Genomic DNA, 14714 nt, shown 5'->3' with positions numbered 1-14714 from the left:
CCAGGCTCCCCTTTGGAGGGGTGTCTATGACTCTGACCCCAGAGGAGAGGGTTGTAGCCTCGACGGAGCCCGTAGAGTGCCTGGACTACTACAGGCGATATTTGGGGATCAGGTCACTGACAGGGAGATCCCTATGACGATCTTGAGGAGCTCTTGGGATGATCGAGTCGTGATGGACCAGCCGCCCTCCGAGCTGCTCGATCAGCAACTAGATGCTTCCCCCTCTTCCTATTAGCGGAGGTTGTATTTAGCGACATGACAGGGGCGGTGACAGCCGACGCCGCATATGTTTACTTTTTCGAGGACTTTGATCTGGCGGCGGGCTACGATTGGGGTGGTTCGGCGTGCACCCACTTCCTCTATATGATGGATTTTTTGGTTGTAGGGTCGCCAAACCTGATCGGCTGCTGCTATGTCCTCTGGGTAAGTATTGCCATTATTTTATTTATTATTTTTCTTCTTTCTTTTTTTGTATTCTTCTGATTTCTTTCTTTTGTTTATTGCAGACATGGAGCTACGAGATTCTTTGGTTCTGGGTTGAAGGTCGGGGATGAACCCGGGACCACATTCCCTAGGTCTACGTGATGGCGTAGATCTTATCTTCTCAGGAGTGGCCGTCATAAGGACCTTGAGTCCATTCGCGGCCTCCTGAACGAGCTGCGGCTCGATGAGGTACATCCAAACTTGGCCTTTTCCTTATCTTTTTTTTTGTTATTTCAATATGTGCTAACCTGCCTTTTATTTGACAGACTTCTCTCCACCCGTATCTGGGGGAGATCATCTTGGAGCCGGACCTATTTGCTAGGGCCTCAGCTCTCTCCTCCTACCAGATTCTCTTTGAGGGTCCGTGGGGGTTTTCATTTTACATGGGAGAGCGAGTGTCCCTACAGTGGTCTGAGGCTCGGTTAGTTCCCTACCCTCCTCCTACTTGGGTCCATGATCCATCCTTGATGAATCGAGAGGAGATAGACCATTGGAGAGCCGGCGAGCTAGGTATCGGGTTGGTGTTGCCCGACACCGACTATACCACCTTCCTTTATAGGGAGACGGTCTGCATCCTCCTTACTCCAAAGGGGCCTCGGGTATAACTCCTCACTCCTCCCTCTTTTCCTTTCTTCATTTCCTTTTCCTTGGGATTGTCGTACTGACCCTTGTTTCCTCTCTTTCTCTCTGTAGTATCCCGACCGTCCCTTGTGCCCGGGGGTCTTTGGCGGTGGGAGTTGGTCCTGCACTTCTCGAGCAGTGGAGGCAGAGTCAAGGGCTGGGCCTTCTGGTGGGGTCCCGGCCATACGGATTACGAGCCCTGATGATCACATCCCCAGGTACCGTCCGTGGTTCGTCCGCCATCCCGAGCCTGGGAGGGTTGAGGTCATCCTAGAGCCTCCTCGTTCTGAGGATAGAGATCTAGGTCTTTCGCTACCTTATGACGGGGTAAGCATATTTTTTACTATTTTTTTTTATTTTTTACTTATTCCGGTGATTTACTAACCCTATTGTTGTATTCAGCACTTAGGTGGACGCACGCCGATACGCTGACATGAGGTGTATGATGGCGAGTCTAGATGAGGTCATCATGACTCGGGTGGAGGCGACGCATCAGTTGGTGAACTTCTTATCCCCTATCTTTTTTTCTTTTTTTTTTCTTTTTTTTTTAATGAGCGTCTCTTGATGTTTTAACTTTTTTATTCCTTTTGCAGAGGACCGAGCTTGACTACTACCGAAGAGAGAATGAGAGATTGAGACTTGCGAACAGGGGTCTCCAGGATGATTTGGCTCAGGCTCAGGTTGTAGAGGATTATTCTCCCGAGGAGTGACCCTTCCTCGTTCTCCCCCTTTTTTTTTTTTGCTTTGTACAGACAACATTGTCACTATTATGTATTTTTTTTCGTTTTTGTTTATTTTCCTTTAGAAAATGAATCATTTGTACACATTTCTTTTATTTATTTATATATATATATACATATATTTTATATTTATTGTATATTTCTTCCCTTCTATTAGCTACTTGCATCAAATCATTCCCTTTTCCTAGAAGCACAAATTCCATTGATATGAGGTTCAATTACAGGAGAGATAACAAAAGAAACATTAGTCTGATATCACTTATTTACAACACTTTTCCCCACATTTCGGATAGCAGAATCATCACTTCTTGTGTCAACATCTATGAGGTTCTGAAATTCTTCGATTTAGGATGTTCCTGCTTTGGGGATACTAACGAGGGGATATAAAAACTGGTGTGAGTCAAACCCATGAATCTCACATGATTACACTCGGGTGTTTCTGGTTCCTCCATCTCGGCCTCCATCCAAGGGCAGTTCCATTGAATTTCTTGAACTCCTTTTCCATCAAAGTATTCCTTCCAATCTCGGATCTTGTGAAATTCTGACTTTTCTCTTTTCATTTGATAATGCATGGGTCGAAGGCGAGGACATAGAATTGGCTCTGCTAACTTCAATTTTTCAATCAACCACATTTGGAACACTGCCGGGGATCCATGAAAGAAGTCTATTCCATATTTTTGGGATTGACACATGATATCGAATCCTTTGAAAGTCTCTGCCAAAATGGTGGGGACAATGTCACATCCTCCTTCTATTTGTTTAACAACTTCGGCAATCATTGGAGACATGCCTCTTCCTGGAGCTGTTAGTAGGTACTTCCCAATCATGCAGAATAGGTATGCCCGCTTCCTGCATCGGATCTAACCTTCTTCTTCAAATCTGTGGCTGTTGAAGATCTTTACAATTTTTAACGCATCCACCCTATCATAATTAAGAATCTGCTTTATCTCTTTCTTTTTCATGCCGAAGAATTCTTCTAGAGTTTTGGGAAGTTGTTCTTTCTGCATGATCAGGAGGAATAATTTTCCTTGAGGGGGTGCTAACATGCAAGCCTGGAATTCTTCAATAGTTGGAGTCAGCCAGACTTTTCCAAAACGAAAGGCATGCAGCTGAGGATCCCAGCATCTTGACACTTCCCTAAGTAAGTCATGATGGATCTTGAAGCATCTGATCCTGCCCAGTATTGCCAGATGGAGGTCATCTAGAAGAGTAGGATCATCCATATGCTTCCGGAGAGTCCACTGGCGCAACTGCTCGTCTAGCCCTTCTTTCTTTGGTTCCCGCATGTCACCTGCATCAAAGATCATATTAGCACTTTGTGACATAGAACGAATGAGTCCTTTGTTAATAACCAGCTCTAAATGATCCTATACCTGAACTAAGTCCAAGAATGGATTGAAGGCAAAATGGCGAGATTTACCCACTTTTACAGGGGATGCCGGGTGGCAGAACTGTGGAAGGAAATCAACACAATGCCCTCTCTTTTCTTTATTATTTTTTTTTTGTGCTCTCTCCTTTTTTATGATTTTTTTATATATTTTTTTTGAGACCGCACTCAAACGTGTCGAGTTGCCTACGTATCCCTTGGGAGGAATCAGGTTAAACATAGTTCATGTTGTTTCAAGCAACTCAGATGAAATACTTCTTTAATTGGTCCATGTTGACTAATCCCCGAAGATCTTCTCCATCGAGGTCAGAGAGTTGAACCGCCTGGCCTGGTAATATGGTCTTGACTTTGTAAGGTCCGCTCTAATTGGGCCAAAATTTTCCCCTTACGTTATGAATAGGAGGTCGCTGCTCTCTTAGGACCAAATCTCCTTCTTCAATGCTTCAAGTGCGTACACCTTTATTGAATGCCCTGGCCATTCTTTGCTGATATTTCTTGAGATTGTCCATGGCTTTCATCCTTTTCTCATCCAGGAGATTGAGCTCTTCATATTTGGCCCTTACCCATTCTACTTCTGGCAATTGACTATCGAGTAAAACTCGAAGGGAAGGGACTTAAATTTCTATGGGCAATACGGCTTCCATTCCGTACACAAGAGATTATGGGGTTACCCTAGTAGAGGTTCGGATGGATGTCAGGTAGGCCCATAAGGCCAATGGGAGTTTCTCTGCCCAGCCATTGTGTGTGTCTGCCATCTTTTGCAGTATGACCTTCACATTTTTGTTGGCTGCTTTTACTGCCCCATTAGTCTGTGGACGGTAAGTAGTAGACTTATGCCTCTTAATGTCAAATTGGTTACAGAGTTCTTTCACTTTTCCTCGGAAATGCAAGCCTTGATCTGAAATCAATTGCTGAGGTACGCATATCTGCAGATGATGTTCTCTTTTATGAACTTTGCCACCTTAGTGGAAGTTAAGATCACATAACATTGAGCCTCCACCCATTTTGTGAACTAGTCGATGGCGACTAACACGAATTGATGGCCATTAGAAGCTTTTGGGGTTATCTTGCCAACTACATCAATTCCCCAAGTAGAAAACGGCCAAGGGGCGTTTAATGAGTGTAACTCTATTGGAGGAATATGAATAATATTGGCAAATATCTTGCATTTGTGGCATTATCTTACGAAGACAGCACACTGAGCTTCCATTATTGCCCAGTAATACCCCATTCTGAGAATCTTTTTGGCCAGCATCCTCGCGTTCATGTGTGGCCCACATATTCCTTGATGGATTTATTTCATAATGATTTAAGCCTGATCCTCATCTACGCATAACAGCTGGATGCCATCATAAGACCTTTTGTACAGCAAGTTTCTTTGGAGGATGAATTGAGTAGCATATTTCCACAAATGCCTCTTCTCGCTTTCTGAAAATATTCAGGGTACCTCCTTTCCTTGATGTAATCAATCACTGGAGCGTACCAAGGCCTTCCATCCTCGATGAGTGCATTGACTGGCTCCCCATACGCTGGGCAAGTCGTTCTTTCTATCAGAAAAGGTCGAATCCTATCCTGTGCATCACATTCCACCATGGATGCCAGAGTGGCCAGGGCATCAGCAAACCGATTGCTATCTCTAGGTAGATATTCGAAAGAAACCTCTTTGAAGCATCGAGTCAACTGCTCCAAATAAACTTGGTAGGGTTTCAACTTTTCATCCTTAGTCTTCCACTTTCCTTGTGTTTGACAGATCAGGACAGAAGAATCTCTGAAGACTCTAATCCTTTTCACTCCTACTGACAGGGTCATTTCCAACCCAATGACACAGGCTTCATACTCTGCTATGTTATTGGTGCAAATGAATTCTAACCAAAATGCCATTGGCAAGTAGAAACCCTCTGGGGTTATCAGTAATACTCCAGCAACAAACCCTTTTTTATTTGTGGCTCCATCGAAATACAACTGCCATCCTTCACTTGGTTCTGTTTCTATATAGTGCAAATCTTCATCTGGGAAAGAGTCCTCTGTTGGTTGGGAATCAACTTCTACAAGGAATGCTGCCAAATGGTTGAAAATTGTTCCCCCTTTCACAAATTTTTGGCTGATATAAGTTATGTCGAATTCTGATAATAGCAACAACCACCTAGCCATCCTCCCAGTCAATGCCGGTTTCTCAAAAAGGTACTTGATCGGGTCTATTCGCGAGATCAATTTGACTGGATGTGAGACCATGTAATGTCTCAGACGCTTAGTTACCTAGACTAGGGATGTGCAGGTCCTCTCCACAGGAGTATAGCGAGTTTTATACTCTAGCAATTTCTTGCTCACGTAGTAGATTGCGTGCTCTTCTCCATCCGTCTTGCCGATTTGGGCCATCATTGATCCGATTGCTATCTCTCCTACCGATAAATATAGGAGCAAGGGTTCACCGATCACTGGAGGGACAAGTATAGGAGGAGAAAGCAGATACTCTTTGATCTTCATAAAGGCATCTTGGCATTCCCCATTCCACTCTTTCGGTTCTTTCTTCCTCAGAAGTTTAAAGATGGGTTCACAAGTGGATGTCAACTGAGATATGAATCTGTTGATGTATTGGATGCGGCCTAAGAACCCTCGTACGTCCTTTTTCGTCCTGGGTGATGGCATTTCTGTGATGGCCTTTATCTTGTCAGGGTCCACTTCTATTCCCCTTTCGCTGACCAGGAATCCTAGCAGTTTTCCTGTTTTTGCCCCAAACGCACACTTCTGGGGGTTCAGCCTTAGCTTGTATTCTTTAATTCTTTCAAAGAACTTTCTGAGGGCTGCAAAATGGCCTTGTCGGTCAACAGATTTGACTATCATATAATCGACATATACTTCTACCTCTTTGTGTATCATGTCATGTAGGATAGCCGTGGCCGCTCTTTGATATGTTGCCCCAGCATTCTTTAACCCAAAAGGCATCTCCTTGTAACAAAATGTTCCCCATGGAGTGGTGAAGGCAGTCTTTTTCCTATCCTTCAGGCACATACTGATTTGGTTATACCTTGAGAAACCAACCATAAAGGATAGCAGAGCATGGCCTGCAGTATTGTCCACTAAGATGTCGATGTGGGGTAGTGGGAAATCGTCCTTAGGGCTGACCCTGTTTAGGTCACGAAAATCCACACACATTCTGACCTTTCCATCTTTCTTAGGAACTGGGACAATATTGGATAACCATTGAGGATACTGAGTTACTTGGAGAAATCCTGCATTCCACTGCTTAATGACCTCTTCCTTGATCTTCTCACTCCATTTCGGTCGCATCCTCCTCAACTTCCGCTTGACTGGGCGAGCATCTAGATATGTCGGCAATTTATATTGTACGATCTTTGGATCGATGCTGGGCATATCCTTGTAAGACTAGGCAAAGACTTCCTCAAATTCCTTGAGGAGAGAGACCATTTGGGATGTTTCGTCATTATTGAGAGAGGAACCAATTTTGATCATTTGAGGGCATTGGTCGGTCCCTATATTTATGAGATGGGTATCCTCTCGAACGGGTTGAGCTCTTCTTTGCTCCAATTGTTATAACAGGTTATGGTGTTCCAGGATATTATCATCATCAGAAGAATAAGAAGAAGAAAAAGAAGAAGAAGCATACTCGGAATCAGCAATTTCATTCATGCTAAGGGGAAGAGTACAAATAGACCCAACAGACTGGACATTTCCACTTTCTTTAAGGGACTCAGATACAGACTCAGAGATAGACTCAGATAGGACTTTGCTAGAGCTGGTTATAACTTTAGACTCATTAACATGGAAATCTTCCATCATTCTTGCCCAATTTGCTATGGATCCTTGAAGAGGCTATATGAGAAGATGCGGTACTGGTCCCTCTTCTTCTTCTTTGATGATCACTGCTACTTCAAACAGCTCGCCGATCCCCTGATCTCCTGTAATTTCCTTCTTGCTTGCCTGATCCAATTCCATGGTCACCCAATCTACTTCATTTTCGAAGAATATTTCAAACCCCGACAGACGTTTGCCCTGCTCTTGATCGAACCATAGTTCCTGATTTCCATAGTAGGGAAAGTTTTCTCCCTCCTTCACGAAGTACCCATTCAGAGTCTTGAAGTACAGGGTACCATTTGCTGCACTGTTTCTCCATCCTGAGGCATTCTTCTTTAGGTCCTTTGGATTAAACCCTAGACCACGACGATTAGTATTGGCCTGTATTTTCGGGAATGCTGGTACTCCTTATTGGTTCTTTCCTAATCCCAGTCCTGGAAAGTATTTCATCTTCCTCATGATCTTTACAGAGGCCTTGCTCCATATCATCGGGAATTTCCCTAGAATCAAATCTTCTTCGTTTGCAGAGGTAGTATAAATGTGGTCAATTTCAAATCCTCCCAGTTGTACTTCCTGTGAGGGTGAACCTCCCACTTCGATGTTAGCCAGAGTGTGCACCATTTCTGGATCTCCAAAGATGGTAATCACTTTTTGGTCATGTATGAACTTCAGCTTCTGATAGAGACTTGACGCTAGGGCTCCTATTGAATGCAGCCATGGCCTTCCAAGCAACATATTGAAAGATACTTGAATGTCGATGACTTGGAAGTCTATGGTGAAGCAGGCTGGCCTGATCTTGACATTGGTGGTGAGAATCCCGACTATCTCTTTCCTGAAATTATTGTATGCTCTGATGGTTTGACTGGATGTCTTCATTTTATCCAGAGGTAAACCCATGCATCTTGCAGCTTTGAGAGGCATTACATTGAGAGCAGACCCATTGTCTATCAGAACTTGGGGAACCTGATTCTTGTTAGATTCCACAGTAATGAAGAGTGCCTTGTTGTGGTTCTTCCCTCCTGGGGGTAAGTCTTCTTCTGAGAAAAAGAGTGATTGAATGGCATAAGTGGCCCCCACTATGTGAGATAATTCCTCAGGTCCCATCTCTATGGGTACTTGTACTTTGGTGAGAGCTTTCAAAACAGCTTCTCGGTGGGTCGGTGATGCCATTAATAATCCCCAAATTGAGATATGGGCTTGGGCCTTCTTCAATTGGTCCAATACTCGATTTTTTGGCTCAACAGCCATCATTGATTGGCTAGACTGATATTTTTCCACTGTCAAATCCTTATTCTTGAAGTTTCTACCACTCTTGGTTTCCGTGACTTCTGACTCCCTTCCTTTGATGACCAACTGGACTAGACAAAGGTTGTCATCCTCTTCGTCACTATCGGTGATGATAATGGGATCCTTGGGACAATTTTGGATTTCTGCTCCTTCATCGGACAAGGCCACAATAGACTTCTGGGCTTGATCTAGGACTTTAGACAGAGTTTCATGCTTCTTAGCAACTTGCTGGACCATGTGAGAATCTTCTGGTATCAATTGGCTAGTGGTCTGAAAGGCTTCCAGGGCCGCTTGGTACATCTTCTTTGCTTCTGCCAATCCTTCTCTTTCTCCTAAAAACCTAAACTTTCGGAACTCTCTTCAAGACTTGAAATAACTGGGTGGATGTTCCCTGTTGGATCATTAACTACTCCTTCTCCGTTGACATGACACATATGGAACTCATCATGTGCTCTTGCCCACACACGGTATTCTCTGTTTCCTTGGTCCGGGGATGGAGGAGGAGTCCCACACAGGTCTTGTGCCAAAGCCAAAGTTAGCTTCACAGAATTCTCCAAGTGATGGATTGCTTGAGGGAGTGACCACTGTTCTTTGACGGGTTCCAGCTGTTGAAGCTCCTCTTGGTATTTGTCATCTATAACCACCATTCTCATAAGCATTTCCTGAATTTTGTCCACATTTCGGTGGATTTTGTTTACCTGAAACGACAAGGCCCATGGTGCTGGCCCACAGATGTCCTCATACTTTTCCAGACGTGTTCTTGGTTGCCAAGGTTCTTCATCCTCGGTTTCTTCCTCTTGTTCGGATTCTTCGTCATTCGATCCTTCTGGTGCAAATTCTTGCCCACTTTCATCTTCTTCAGATGATTGTTCTTCTTCTGAATCTTCCTCACCTTCATCATCGATATCCATAGGGAAGATACCTTTAGTAGGGTCATTCTGAAATTCTTCGAGACTGATGTCATTGATCCATGCATCCCACGTTTCACTTCTTTGGGGCGGATCTGGATAGGAGAATGATTCCGAATATAGGGCCAGATCTTCAGGAGGGGTTGAACAGATCCCAAGCCAAGGCATTGGCTAACCAAGTCATGTTTTGCAACTCATGGAGGGTCCGAGCGAGTACATTACTCTCATTCAGAATCACCAATCTCTCATAACTTGCTGTGAAATTGCTGCATACGAGGTCTGGGAATAGAGAAGTAGCCTTGTAGAGGATCTCTTGAGTATTGGTGGAGATGTTCAGTATGTCTGCTACCTGGTAAAACACACTCATGCTCCATCGCTCAAAATCTTTTCTAGACACAGTCCAATCTCCTCTTGGAACTTCTGGCGAGGACATCTCCTCATCATCTGATGATGTGGGTTGGATGAGGTTGGTTGGATCGCTATTATCATTGCTCTCGATGTTGTTCACCCAATCCACTGCACCGAATCCTTCATCATCCATGGCCGTACCTTGCTCTTTCTCAGCATACTCCATCCATTCCTCATGACCTTCTGCCTCGTCTGAACTGTCATCAGTATCTCCCCCTATGTAGATAAGAGAGACTTCTTCTGATAGAACTTGACCAATGGCTAGTGCCGATACTACTTTGAGAAGACAGGGAGTGACTTTAGTGATCTCATTCTCCTCTACTTCTTCAGGGATTAAGTGACATATTTCGGATGGCAAGAAGCCATATTTGCGCAATGGTGTCCTTGATTCGAGACCTTCTAATCCAAACTCCAAGAAATCCAACTTTAGGAGCCGATTGATGGATGCTATGCCCCTGCTGCGATCACATGGTTGTCCACCTGTTCGGATATTCCCGTCACAGTTGGTTCTGGCACAATAGATGCAGAACTGCATCTTCTCTGCCCGCACGTGTCGCGACTGCTCATCTTTCCCTGAATACCATGGGATGGGCTGGATTGGTGTGGTAGGATCTCGGACTGGCGCTTCCTGTTTGAGTTTAAAAATTATACCGTAAGCGTACGAGTCAATCGTACCTACGGGTCGAATACGAGGAGATATACGCCACTCTATTTAACTAACTTAAAAGTAATGCAAAGTGAACCAAATTAAAGTGTTAAATTAAACTAATGAAACTAATAAAAATTAATGCATCCTAACTCATAAGCATCTAACAAAATTAAGGGATTAAGTTGGCGTCCTAACACATGGGCATCTAACCTATCAAACTAACGTAAATTGGAAAGAATAACAAAAACGCAGCCACACTTCATAATCACATAAAAAGAAATAAGGGAATAAAAGTGCATCCACATACCACAACCATATAAAAAAAATAAAAGAAATAGACGGAGAAGAAGAAGAAGATAGAGAGAGATAGAGGAGAGGGAGAATGAGATTGAGAGTTTAGATAGTAAAACCTGGATGTGCTTGCATGAATGTAACTGAAAAGCTTGAATACTTCATAAACTTACCTTGGCCTCCTCTTCTAAATCTTCAAGTCTTGTCATCAACTTAAGAACTTAGACTAGAAGGCTTAAAACCTAAACTAGAATTAAGAAATTACAACCCAATTGAAGACTTAAATTAAAATTAAAGCATAAACTAAACCTATTACAACCATTAAATGAAAATCAAAAAGCAAACTAGAACTTAGAAAAGCCAAAAATCACAACTTAGAAGGAGAAGAAGAAAAGAAATTTTACTAAGTGAATGAACTAAAAATTATACTAAAAACTGAATTAAAATTGAACTAGAAACTAACTAAAAACTGAACTAAAAAACTAACTTGTTACAACCCAAAGGGCAAGGGGTATTTATAGGGGAAAGAGAGGAGAAGAGAGAAGAGAGAAGTGTAGGAGAAATATTCCCTAAGAAAAGAGAATATTCTCTTCTCCTTCCTCCTTTACAATGCTTGAGTCCTAAGGAAAAAGAAGAAAAAAATAGAAAGAGGGAGAGAAGAGAATATTGTTTACATAAACCTTCTATTTCTAGAAAAGTAAACTTCCAATTCTAACAAGTGTTTCCTTTTCTTTGTAGATATCTTCTCCAAGCAATAAAATCAAAGATGCTTTGATTTTTCAACCTTTCATAGATGAGAAAATCTATCCCAAGTAGAACTCCAGAAGTGCCCTTAGAAAGTCGAAGGAGAGAGAGAGTGATGATTAGGATTCCTTCAAGAATAAATAAAATACCCATTCTGTCCTTCAAAAAACGTGGAGCAGGGGGTGCTCATATCGGCCTCACTATTGTGTTCCTTGCGAAAAATCACCCAAAATATACCCAAATTTCCTCCAATTTAGAGTTGGGGAGCCCAAGATATCTCAAGTTGAAGTTGGATTGTCCAGAGCCCTCCAAATGAAATCTTTCGGGTACAGGAAAGTAATTTCTGATAATTGCGTTAAGGCCCACGGAATCCGAACTTCTGCTTCACTTTGTCCCCGATCGACTGTCAATAATTATAAATAAACCCCTATAGACCATTTTCGCGCTTCGTTACGGAAACGGCTGTAACTTCTTCGTTTCAACTCGGAATCAAGTACCGTTTGAACCGTTGCGAAGCTGACTCGATGGGTTATGCATCCATACTATTAACACCTCTAAAAAGCTTAAAAACATCTCCTTAGCATCATCTCCTCTAATTCACAAGAATTCACCTAAACCCTAAAAAGCACAAGAAAGCACCGAGTAACTCTGTCCAATGTGGTAAAATGTATGCTTTATGCCCTAAGATTTCACACATAAATGTACTCATCACTTCCCCTTGGAACATGTTTACCGACCCTGTAGATGACTCCGGAGAATAAGTCCCCTTTACAAGTGATTGTGAGACTTTCCATGCGGGTATCGGGTATTCCACCCAAGCGACACCTTCTGATTTTGGATGATAGAAAGGGGAATCAGGTCGATTTACTTCCTGAGACATCTCCTATTGAGCCTGTCATTTCTTTTCCTCTTTAAGTCGTTTGGTCGACATTGCTATACAGACATGTGCCTTCATTGATTTCCTCTTCTTCCCGACTCGATGAATCAAGGTGGTAGGATCTGCATGCTCGGCATCTTCTTGAAGCATGTTCACTCCATGATTGGGCAGAGGATTTTTGGTGACATTCGACTGCTATTTTTTTTGGAGCTCTATCTTGCCTTCGTCGATCAAATCCTAGATCGCATGCTTGAGGAATATGCATCTATCAGTATAATGGCCCTGTTGGTTGTGATAATGGCAGTACTGATTGGGCTTATACCGCGTAGGCGGGTTACTTAAATCCACGGACCTAGGGGGAACTGAATTGATCATTCCCTGTTTCTTGAGCTTGGTGAACAACAATGAGGGTGTCATTCCTCCGAAGTCAAAAGTCCTTCTGGGTGGTTCAGGTTCAGTTTGGATCACAAGAGGGGTAGCTCTTGTGGTTACTACCTGGACTTTCGCTGCTTGGTTGCTTGTCCCTGCCGAATTTCCTCCCTTTGCTCTTGGATTTTTCCTCGTCTAGTAGCTTCCTGTGGTCTCACGGGTCATACCCTGGTTTTGCCTTTCTTTGAAGATCTTGTCTTCAACCTTCTTCCCAATTGTCATAAGGCCATCAAATGTCTTGATATGCTGGTAGTATATCTTCTCACGGTACTCCCCATACAAGTTTTCTAACAATATCTCGACCTGTTCCTCTTCAGTAGGACAACTCCACATTTTCACAGCCTTTTCTCTGAACCTCATGATGTAGTTTGAAAACTCTTCACCTGATTCTTGCCTCAGGGTCTCCAACTTTCTTCGAGTAATATCCATCTCGGTATAGTATGAATAGTGCTTTGTGAATGCTTTAACCACAGAGGCCCATGATTGGGTTTGAGTGCGATCGAGTTGTGCTAACCACCTTAAAGCAGATTTAGCCAAAGAATACAAGAATGCCTGCCCCATTTGATTTTCAGAAAGTCCCCACGATCTAGCAATGGTGGCGAAAATCTTGAGGTGAGCTCTAGGATCTCCTGACCCATCAAACTTGTCCAACTTCCACTTGAAATCTTTAGGAATTTTTACTTTGGGAAAGAATACTGGGTCCTCTTCATCTTGCTCCTTGACTTTGCCTTTGACTACCACTTCCAGTTTAGCTACCTTTTCTCTCATCTTCTTCTCCCTTTCAGTTTCAGGAGGATCCATAGGACGACTATCTTCCCCTTCTTCCACCAGTATGGTGATTGGAGTTTTGGGGGTCGCAGAGTTGGTTTTCCGGATCTCCTGCTCCATTGGCCCAGATATGGATCTGCCCTTAGATAGTTCGTTGACTAACTGCACCAATTGTGCCACTAGTTGTCGCACCTCGGCCATGTCTGCTTGTAATCTATCCACTCGGTGCTCTACGTGACTCTCTGACAAGTGGTCCTCCGTAGTATCCATGTTGCTCACAAGTGATATCTCAGACGATGAACTGGAGGAATAAGAAGACGACAAAGAGCTTGGGGAGGACGATGGACTGGCTTGAGTCAGCCTTCCATTGCGTCGGATCCAGATGGGTAAGAATGGAATTGTACTTCTACGAAAACGAGAAGAAGATCTAGTTCAGTTCCTAAGAAGGAATAAATCTTATTCAACAAAAATTATTATTTATCACTTTTATATATTTATTTTATTTTTTTCTCTTTTTATCATTATTATTCTCTCTTTTTTTTATTAGACTTATATGCATATTTTTTTTTGTATTTCATTTTTATTTATGTCATAACACTTTTTTATTTTTTTTTGTCTGGCTCAAGTAATCGAAGTTGTCATCAGAGTTTCGGTAGAACCCCTCTGAATGTGGACTTCAAATGCCATCATTGCCGAAGATTTTTTTTTTCGGAAACAGAAATAAACAAACGAAAAAAAGAACCTAGTTATCGGGTTACTGACGATTATGCCTGGAGTCAACATGTGATGCCCTTATTTCGAGGGACATGTGAGGTTCCATCATATGGAAGTGGGTTTCCATTTTTTTTCGAGGGACTATCGCCGGACTATGGAATTCCTTACTTCGGGTAGCGTCTCATATTGAAGCCAAGTTAATCATCAAGCGACCCTAAACTCGGTCTTTCTTATAGCTATCACGGGTTAGTTTGTGTCCTGCCCTAATCATATACGGTCTATTTTCCTACATGATGCATATAATGGGTAGGCTTTAGTAGGACAGAACAAGGTCACCCTTGACAGAACCGATATACCTATCGCTCGTGGTCGCGAATTACAGGTACGTGGCTCTTTTGATATACTTGGAGAGTAGATCACACATTCCCAAAGTAATCAAGCTAGTGCTTTTTTTGAGTGGCTAAAGCACCACACATCACACTAGTGAATACCCTTGCTGGTGATTCTAAACTCGTACAGTAAATATCAAGGGCTGTAGCTTCATCACAAATTACCCATGACTACTCATGGGGTCCAACGAATAACTACGAGGGTA

Source organism: Telopea speciosissima, chromosome 10 (genome assembly GCF_018873765.1).
Source record: "Telopea speciosissima isolate NSW1024214 ecotype Mountain lineage chromosome 10, Tspe_v1, whole genome shotgun sequence".
NCBI classification, from domain to species: Eukaryota; Viridiplantae; Streptophyta; class Magnoliopsida; order Proteales; family Proteaceae; genus Telopea; species Telopea speciosissima.
Note: the sequence above shows the minus strand (reverse complement) of the source record.